The 7,759-nt window shown below is 51.1% G+C and overlaps 1 long non-coding RNA gene across 1 annotated transcript; it reads left to right on the top strand.

The window, feature by feature from the left end:
• The first annotated feature begins 4,726 nt into the window (after positions 1-4,726).
• LOC311600285 lies at positions 4,727-6,504 on the top strand. Its single transcript, XR_014780198.1, has 2 exons — positions 4,727-4,980; positions 6,052-6,504. It is a non-coding gene; the product is annotated as an uncharacterized lncRNA (long non-coding RNA).
• The last annotated feature ends 1,255 nt before the right edge of the window (positions 6,505-7,759 follow it).

The following is a 7,759-nucleotide window of genomic DNA, read 5'->3' as shown; positions in this document are numbered from 1 at the left end:
CACTCCTGGATTTATGAGCTGCTGGACACGAAAACCAAGCCTTGGGGGCCTTCTAGAGAAGTACTCTACTGAGCTACACCCCAGATCAGAAGACACAGTCATCTCCAGAGGGGCTGAAGAAGCTCTCGAAGGCAGCGGATCACCTCCATCTTGGAGGGAGTTTCACCGAGGAAGTGGAAAGTTTCTCTAGGAGGGGTTTTGGGTGTGAGGGTGTGAACACTGGGGAAGGGCAGAGGAAATGGCTGGTGTCAGAGAGCCTGGCAGCCAGAGCAAAGCCCAGCAAGTGTGGGTGATGGCCAGATAGGAAGTGATGTGTACTCGGTGGTAAAGGATATTACTGCCTGAGGTATGAAGCTGAGGGAGGGCTTGGCCAGTCACACTGAGGAATTTGGTCTCATCTCTGAGGAGCATGGGGCGTGTGGACAGATGCTCCTTCTTCGTCAAGGCTCAGGAATCAGACCCACAGGAAGAGTCCAATGGAGCACGGCCATTGGGAGGTCTAGCCTGTAGTCAGGTCTAGCACCCGCCTCTGCCTTGCCTTCAATTTTCCTGTCTGTCAAATGGGGCTCTCTTAGAACCCTCTCAGCTTGGCCCTGGTGGGGAAAAAATACCCAGCCGTGGGGAAAAATAAATAAAAAGAAGCTTAAGGGGTTAGTGAAATGACTGTATGAGTAACATTGTACTAAGGTTGACTACTCAAGTTCAATCCTCAAGACTCCACATTGTAGAAGGAACAAACTGGCTCCTGAAAGGTGTCCTCCCATCTCCACACAAACACAGGGGCATGTTTGTGCCCCACACTGATACTTAAAAAAAAAAAAAAAAGTTTACACCAGGCACTGGTGGCCCAGCAGAGGCAGAGGCAGAGGCAGAGGCAGGCGGATCTCTGTGAGCCCAAGGCCAGCCTGGTCCACAAAAGGAGTCCAGGACAGTTATGGATACACAGAGAAAATGTCTCAAAAACACACACACACACACACACACACCCCAAAAAAAACAAAAAACAGTTTACATCCAGGCTTTAGAGATGGTCCAGCCTACTCTTCCAGAGGACCTGAGTTCAGGTCCCAGAATCTAATTCAAGTAGTTGACAATTGTCTGTAGCTCCAGTTCCAGGGGACAGGATACCCTCTTCTGGACAGAATGCCCTTCCTTCCCCCCTTTAAGTGATAAAAGAGAAGTTTAAGCCATCTCATGCACTCCCAACAGGGAGTAACTATCACATAGGCAGGTCTAGGGCTCACCCCTTTTGGCTTCTTCTGAAGAGAGGGGAGGTCACTGTCCAGTTTTTCAGCAGGGCCATCTTGGGCCTCACAGCATGGCCCTCACAGCACGGGCCTGCTGCTGGCCACCTGCTGCTTCCCTGGCCCCTGACTGAGAGTGAAAGAGCAAAGGTGAGGGATGGGAGGAGGTGACTGTCACTTCCCTCCCCCACCTCCACTTCCTCCCTATCTCCCTCCCTAGGCTTGACTCTCACTTCTTTTTTCCCTCTCAGCTTTCTCTCAGGAGACCAAGGCCCACTGAGCCCACTCAGGTTTTACCTAGGCTTGAAGCAAAGACCCTGTACCATACAAGGGAGGCACAGGGGAGTCCTCTTTACCACCTGGCAAGGAAGTAAAACAGGGTAAGGCCAGGAGAGTGGGTGAGGCCAACCTCGGCTGCACAGGCACGGGAGAAGGCTAGGGAAGTCAAGATTTAATCGGGGACTGGAGACAACTTGTCTAGCTCCTGTGTGCGGGCTGAGTTCCATTCTCAGCATTAAAGAAAAAGCAAAACAACAAGAAAGACTTGACCAGTAGCCTTCGAGAGCAGCCCTGGACATGGCTGTGACATCAGAAAGACCGGACTTCAGTTCAAATGGCTCCATCAGTTATGAACTTAAACCAAGTCATTTTTCTTTCTTTTTCTTTTTTCTTTTTTAAAGATTTATTTATTTCCTACTTATACAATATCCTGCCTGCATGTATGTCAGCAGGCCAGATCTCATTATAGATGGTTGTGAGCCACTATGTGGTTGCTGGGAATTGAACTCAGGACCTTTGGATGAACAACCAGTGCCCTTAAATGCTGAGCCATCTCTCCAGCCCAACAAATGATTTTTTAAATCAGTCAAGTGGGGATAATTATTGCCCAGTATCACTGAGAAGAGTGATTTTTTTTGTTTTTTTGTTTTTTGTTTTTTTCAAGACAGAATTCCTCTGTGTAGCCTTGGCTGTCCTGGACTGGCTTTATAGACCAGGCTGGCCTGGAACTAAAAGCAATGCACCTGCCTCTGCCTTCCAGGTGCTGGGATTAAAGGCGTGCACCACCGCGCCTGGCCCTTGTTTTGTTGTTTTTAATACGTAAGTTGGGACACTATCCTAACGGCTTAGGGAACTCTCCCCTAGCTCTGCCCACAGCAGAGAGCCATAGCTGCCTCATTCTAAGTCCCGGGCACTGGGCTGTGTTCACCTGCTTGTCTTTCCAATAGTGCCCTCCCACCTCTCCCGGAGTGCCACGAATAATTCAGCTCCTAGCTTTTCACCCAAATCCAAACTGTGAGGTCTTCAGAGACTTCAGGAAGGGGCTGGATGGATAGCACACGCACTCGGGAGGCAGAGGCAGGTGGATCGCTGTGAGTTCGAGGCCAGCCTGGTCTACAAAGCGAGTCTAGAACAGCCAAGGCTACACAGGGAAACCCTGTCTCAAAAAAAAAAAAAAAAAAACCAAAACAAAAACCAGAAACAAATCAAAAACAAAAACAAAAACAGATGGCTCAGCAGTCAAGAGCAAAGGAGCCGGGTTTAATTCCCATTACTTACATGCAGTTATAACTCTGGTTCTAGAGCAATGATGGCCTCTTCTGGCCTTCACAGGCACCAGGCATGTACATGGTGCACCTATGTGCTTGCAGGTGAAGCAGTTGTGTGTGCACAGGCATACTTTTTGTTTTGTTTGTTTTGTTTTGTTTTTCGAGACAGGGTTTCTCTGTGTACCCTTGGCTGTCCTAGAGTCACTTTGTAGACCAGGCTGGCCTCGAACTCACAGCGATCCTCCTGCCTCTGCCTCCCGAGTGCTGGGATTAAAGGCGTGCGCCACCATGCCGGGCATGTTTTCTTAAGAGACTTTTTTTTTTCCAAATGTTTATTCAAAAACAAAAAACAAACAAACAAAAAGACTACTTGAGCCAGGCGCAGTGCAGTGGTGCACACCTGTAATCCCACCATTTGGGAGGCAGAGGTGGGTGGATTGCTGTGAGTTCCAAACCTGCCTGGTTTACAGAGTGAATCCAGGACAGCCAACAGACAAGGCTACACAGTGAAACCGTGTCTTGAACAACCATCATCATCATCATCATCATCATCATCATTAATAAATAAATAAACCTGAACTAAAGAGTCTAAGGTTCAGAAGAAAGAGGGCCTGGCCCAAAGCTGATCCACTCTCGACACTCTTCCCCGAATCTAAGTGGCCCTGAGCCTTCACACAACTCATGGCAACAGCCACCATTTTGTTACAAAATCTACATCCACTGCGCTCTTAGTTCCCTTCTCTTGTGTGTTCTTTTGCGTGCCTGTGTGTTTTCAGACTCCCAGGTAGCCCAGGCTGGCCTCCATCTTCTCCTTCTGTTTCTCCCTCCTGAGTTGTGGGATTACAGGAACTCATCTTTTACAACAAAACCCATCTGCCCTTTATGTAATACTCGCTAGAGTTGGTATTAGCAATATATAGGAGAATTTTGTTGTTGTTGAGACAGACTCTATTTATTTATTTATTTATTTATTTATTTGGTTTTTTGAGACAGAGTTTCTCTGTGTAGCCTTGGCTATCCTGGACTCACTTTGTAGACCAGGCTGGCCTCGAACTCACAGCGATCCACCAGCCTCTGCCTCCCGAGTGCTGGGATTAAAGGCGTGCGCCACCACGCCTGGCTGAGACAGACTCTTACCATGTGGTTCTGCCTTGGAACTTGGAACTCACTCTGTAGACCAGGCTAGCCTCAAACTCAGAGATCCACCTGCTGCTGCCTCCCAAGAGCTGGCACTAAAGGCATGCACCACTACACCTGGCTTGTTGGCTTCTCTTTTGAAGTGATTTTGCTTGTATGTTCATTGATGTTTTGCCTTCATCAGGTGGTTGTGAGTTCCCATGTGGGTACTGGGACTTGAGCTTGGAAGAGCAGTTAGGACTCTTAAAATAAGTTATTAGCCAGCAGGGTGATTCAGAATTTCAATTGCAGCATTCCAGAGGCTGAGACAGGAGGATCCTGAATTTAAACCCAGCCGGAGTGACATAGACCATATCTCAAAAAAACAAATAAAAGTAAGGACTATTGGCCAGATGTGATGGCGCCTGCCTTTAATCCCAGCACTTGGGGGGCAGAGGCAGGTAGATCGCTGTGAATTTAAGGCCAGCCTGGTCTCCAAAGTGAGTCCAGGACAGCCAGGCTACACAGAGAGACCCTGTCTCAAACAGCAACAACAACCACAACAAAAGTATTATCATTGCATTTGATTTTTCCTGCGGGGGGGGGGGGGCGATTGGGGCAGGGTGTGTGTGTGTGTGTGTGTGTGTGTGTGTGTGTGTGTGTGCATGTGAAGACTCAAGAGATTTAGCCTCAGGACTGACCCTGCCCAGGACACATAGTTCCGAGCCTTGGAAACATCCTGCAGTTGCCCTCTTGTTGCCCCCTCATCCCCTGCCGGTGCTTCTGAGAATTCAGAGTTCATCTACCAGGGCCTGGAACCTCGAGGCTAGTTTCATCTAGCCCGGGGTTTGAAAGAAGGAAACTCCCTTCCCCGCGGCTTAGGCCCTCTTTTCTCCGCCCCTACTCCACCCCTCCCATCTCCTCTGCCTCTTAGTTCAAAAAGCAGCCAAGTTCAAAGAGGCCAGCAGATTGCCCCAACTCATCTTTCAAAGCTGCTGCTATAGAGGCCAGGAAGATCCAGGATGAACAGCTTCCTTCTCCTCCTCACCATCAGTCTCCTGGTTGCCGTTCAGGTAAGGACAGCTCTTAGAGCCCCTGCAGCCACCCAGTGGGCATCCACTGATGGACAGGGTTGGGGACCCCAGAGAGGGAATACAGGTTCCTGGGGTGGGGAGGGGACCCAGCCTTCTAACACAGGGACAGAAATAGATGGTCGCCAACCGGAAGCCAGGGAGAGAGGAGAGCCTGTATGCCTGGGTTCCCACTCCTCTTAGCTGCTATCAGGAGAAGCCCGTGCTCCCATGTGGGGAAAGCTCACAGGCTGTCAGGTACATGGAGGTATTAAAGGGTTCTGTGCAATTGGGGATCGGGAAGCATGGAGGGGAAACCCTGCTGAGGGGAGCTGCAGAAACAACGGTCCTTTTGAGAGGAGTGAGGTGTCTAATAATACTGTCATAGGTGGCAGAGGGTCCCCCCCCCCCACACACACACCCACCCCGGTCCCTGCTAGAGTGAAGCCTGGGTGTGTGGGAACACAGAGACAAAAGTATTCACTCTCTAAATTAGCTGTCGCTCCGGGAGGTAGCCTTCGAGGCACCTATGTGCCCAGAGGGGCCTGAATAGCGCAGTGAACGGAGCCATCACGTTCTTGATCAAGAACATCTTGACCAAGCATCAAAGGCAGGGTGACGGCCACCAAAACTACTTGCGTTTCCATCAAGAGTAGCTTCAGTTACCACTCGATCAAGCATCAAGGACAACTTGTCACTCGCCGTCTCCACCCCACCCTCCCACCCATACTCTGCCAGGGACCTTTTCATTCAGTCCTGCCTCGCGTGACACTCCCAGGCCACCATGGACTCTTCTTCCTCATAGTTAGGAGACAAGGAAACCGAGTTTCTGGGAGGGAGGATGGGGTTTCTGTTTCCCCCTATGCTGGAGGATCTGGTGGCCTGAAAAAGTGACAGAGAAAAGTTTCTGTAGGGGTGGGAGAAACGACAAGGACAGAGACAGCTTTATCGCTGCCTGTGATGAGGCGAGAAGCCAGACGTCCCAATAGGACCAATAGCGGAAGCCTTTTGGAGGCCAAGAACCGGGGGAAGGTAAAAAGGAGGTTCAAATCCTTCTGAACTCATCTCTTGCAGATACAAACAGGAGTCTTGGGAAACAATGACACCGTCAAAGCTAACAATGCCACCGTTGCTGCTGGTGGTCCCCCCGCTGGTGGTCCCGCCGCTGGTGGTCCCGCCGCTGGTGGTCCTCCCACCCCTGCCGCCACCACCACCACCACAAAAAAACATATGAAGCCCTCAAAGGGTGGGGCCTCATCGATCATCGATATGGGTGCCCGCACTTTCTTCTTCGCCAACATCTTAATGTGCCTCTTCCACTTCAGCTGAGGTGAAGGTGTTGCTTCTACAGCCCTATGCTCCTCACACAGCTGCTCTCATCAGTGGCAAGAGACATCCCAACCCAGTCCTTGGGAATGGTTGACACCAGAGATCCCAGGGCATTCAAATTCACAGCCAGTGGCCAAAATGGGAGGTACTGATGGAAGTGACACCCAGCTGGGGCTCAATAAAGTTATACTATGCTTAGTTGGGGCCCCACGTGTGATCACTGGTCATCACTGGTCCCAGGAGTCATGTGTGTGTAGCAGCAGCATTAGGACCTTCTGTGGTCATGTGCAGGGAAGTTGACACCAAGGCACTCCTCGCCCCAGGTTACCTATCTCAAAGTTCATGTACAGAGCCAACCGTTAGAGTCATCTCGCAGAGACAAGGGCCAGAAACCGTTCTCCACCCCTACCCCCACCCTGGCCCCCACTGCCTCCCTCACTTGTGCCTGAGTATTTGGAACTCAGTTCTACTTTCACCTCTCAGGCCTTAATCACCCCGGGGTTCAGGCAGTCTCTCACCCCCACAACCTAGGTGTCTTCATAAGAACAGAGTCTGAGAAATCACAGATCATTTCTCTCCCCCGCCCCTCTGTCTTTCAACCCGGAGCTCACAGCAGACAGGACAGCTCACAGGTCACCTGTCCACATAGCTTCTGTCACAGGCTGGGAGGTAAGGAGGCAAGTGTTAGCACTCACACCCACGCCCACAGCCAGGGAAGGCAGGAGGGGCAAACTCCTCCTCTAACCCCACCCTCCCCTCCTGAGCTTGGGGGTGCTGCTTGGAGCTACAAAGAGAGAAGGGAACCCCGACTAATCCCCAAGGACCCCCCTGAACTTTGTGTCTTCCCAGGACCCTAAGCCAACAGAGGATTGGAAAGTGATTAAGGTCTCTGATGTCCTGCCCGACCTGTCACCTAGCTCGGGACCCAGCCTCCTATCCTGGCTTTTCGTAACCAAGGCCAGAGATCTAGAGATAGAAGAAACTGGAAGGAGCCATGAGGACAAAGGCTTCCTGGGGTGTGGATCCTCTTATCTTTCTTGCTCTGCCCAACTGTGCTCTCACACACTGAACCTTGAAGTTTTCACCCTTAGATATGCCTGTAATCCTTACAACGCTTTCCCTCCCGTGTATGTCAGCTGGGGTGCCTCTTCCAAGCGGGACAGGCCCCCACTTCTGTTCCCTTCTATACCCGTCACAATCCTGCAGTGGGTGCGAACCACAGAGGCTTGGTTAATGGTTGGTTGTATCCAGTCCCCAACCAGGGAGGCAGAACTGGGTGGCACACCAGATAGTCTGGTTCTGCAGCTCCCTCTGGTGGCCGTACAGGGAGAGAAACCAACCGGAAGAGGAGCAGCAAGGGTCATGTCGTCGTCGCCCCCCCCACCCCCACCCCCCCCCCCGCCCCGTCTCCACCCCAACATCAAGGTACAGAAATATGATTGAACACAAGGGC

The sequence above is a fragment of the Acomys minous genome (genome assembly GCF_964271855.1).
Source record: "Acomys minous genome assembly, chromosome: 6".
Classification (NCBI taxonomy): domain Eukaryota; kingdom Metazoa; phylum Chordata; class Mammalia; order Rodentia; family Muridae; genus Acomys; species Acomys minous.
This window is presented reverse-complemented; position numbering and strand designations above follow the sequence as displayed.